This window comes from Dermacentor silvarum, unplaced genomic scaffold (genome assembly GCF_013339745.2).
Source record: "Dermacentor silvarum isolate Dsil-2018 unplaced genomic scaffold, BIME_Dsil_1.4 Seq774, whole genome shotgun sequence".
NCBI classification, from domain to species: Eukaryota; Metazoa; Arthropoda; class Arachnida; order Ixodida; family Ixodidae; genus Dermacentor; species Dermacentor silvarum.
This window is the reverse complement of record NW_023606755.1, coordinates 1-2,500: the sequence shown is the minus strand read 5'-3', so window position 1 is coordinate 2,500 and position 2,500 is coordinate 1.

Below are 2,500 nucleotides of genomic sequence, written 5' to 3'. Positions count from 1 at the left end.
CACACGTGCGCGCCCGTTCGGCGTCCTTATCAGAGCCGTGCCTTCCTTTCCCTTTGCGTTAACAAGCGGTGAAGAAGCCGGAATTGTGATACCAGCTATCGTCACCGACAGATCTGGCCACGCGCGGTCGCAAACGTGTGCTCCGTTTGAGCGAACTGCTATCTGCTCTTGGACCGCACCAGGGGGGCACGCTGAAGTTTCCGCAAGCGATTCAAAGGGCTGTGCTCATGCTCGCAAGCGTTCGCTCGCCAGTGCCCTCATGGTTCTCTTCCCAAGTCTTTTGCTCACGTTCAAGCCTTGACCAGCGCCTGCAGATGCGGTGTAGTACGGTAGGTATACCTTTACCTGCTACAACTTGCACGCCACTTTTGGCGGGCCCGTGCTGGCGCGAAGTTTATACTCGAATATATTTGCATGCACGGTATGTAGCAGAACGTTCTTTTGTGATCTGGGAGGTAAAGCTGGAGTTTCACACAATTGGTTGAATGATTACAGAAATTCTAGCTGGGTGTGGTCTTTAAGATGGCAGCGGCGTGCTGCATTGCGTAGTATACCGGGGCTTTGCTCTCTTGGCTTCTCCTCTGTGTAGCTTCCAGCACGCTAGCAGGCAGCAAAATAGTCTTGTATTGGTGTGGTAGCTTCACTCATAGTTGGAGGATTGGAAAAATTTTTGCGGCATGAGATTTGTGAGACGGCGTCCTTTAATAGTGAGGCCATTCTATGATTAGTTAAAGGTGTTTAGGGCCCCTTTAGGAAGAGAATGGTTTTATTGACATGTGGTACACTACCGCAGTGATATTGTAAGAGACACTCGGAAGGAGCAGTTGCCGGCCTTGATTGTCAGGCTAGACCCACCTGTTGCTACAACCCACCAACACCACTACTTAAATAAAAGTAGCATGCTCTTGTAAGAGATTTGTCTGCAAACCATCTAATTGCTAATGACCTACTGCAAGTCGTGTGTGGATCAAACCATTTGCCAGTTTAATTTCACTCTACAGTAGCTTTTCCATATATCTGCAACCAGGCGCGTAGCCAGGGGGGGGGCTGATGGGGCTTCAGCCCCCCCCGAAATTTTTTCGTGCCGGCATGCACCGCCGACCAAAACTACCACCGACGCCGGCAATCATTCTGGATTGTGTCTACAATGTCTTTTTTGAGGCTCGAAAAGACTTTTCGCCACGAACATTGCGAACTCGGGCTGGATTTCGTGACAACGCCCTTCCACCTGGAGTCACGTAACGCAAAGAGCCCCATCCGAGCACAAACTTTCAACGGCTTTTCGATAGCGAGCGGGCGCGTTGCGTCATCTCGCAACGGCCGCGGAATCTACGGAGCGCATGGATTTCAATTACGAAACTTTATAGGTATAAAATTCTCACAAATTTTTTGACGCGAAAGGTGCGCAGACATTTCCAAAGGCATGCTTTAAAAGATTTTCAATTCTAGAACTTTATGGGGTTAATGATCTTATAAACTTGGGCCAACATGCGCGCACTGGAGCCCTCCCATCCAAGCCGTTCCAGAAATGGAAGCACGCGCTTGCAATCTTCCACACACACGAAAATACTAAATATCACCGGGACTGTCAGCTAGCAGCTGATACTTTTCTCCAAACATTTTCAGGAAGCGTGCCCAATGTGATTGATCAGCTGGACCAGGGCAGGCAAAGTAAAATATGAGAAAACAGAAGAAAGTAAACAGCTTATTATTAAGAATGTTTTTTTTTTTTTGTGGGCTTCAAGGTCTGGCTCTCCGTGGCTACAGGAACAAGGGCCCTATGGATTTAAGCAATGCCCCTGCTGAAAATACAGGCATTTTCAGAGTGCTTCTTGGCATGCGAGCTGATTGTGGAGATACACATCTGAAGAACCATTTGGAAAGTTGCCCCAGTAATGCCTCGTAATTAAGCCCAGACGCACAAAACTAAATTATGGAAATTTGTGGTGACATTATCAAAGAAAGCCTAGATTCAAAAGCAGGCTGCTTCTCCATACTTCCTGACGAAACGACGGACATGGCTGGAATCGAACAGCCTATTGTTTGTGCAAGGTACCTAAACAAGGATGCCAACGACATCAAGGGAGTGTTTTACGTTTTCGCACCGGAACAGATGCCCATCTCTCATTGCGACAGCAGGTTCTATGTAAATGTGTAAATACTGCTGCAGCTTCTAGTCACCCTTTAAGTGAGCACTGCCAGCGCAGAGAGAATATTTTTTTAGCAAGAGTTTACTAAAAAAACTACTTGCGCTCTACAGTGTCTGTGGAACGCATGGTTAGGCTGGCGCTTCTATACACCCACAGAGACGTCGGCATCAATGTGTCCGAAGTCATTGACCGCTTCGCTCAACTTTCCCGCCGAGAGAAGTTTGTCCTTTAGATAGCGAAGCAGCAAAAATCAATGCAAGTAAACAGCACTGTTCCTTCAGTTTCATAAGTTCTTAAATATGAAAACGTATGACCGTTCATTAGCTATTAAAACCGCAGAAATTTTCGCC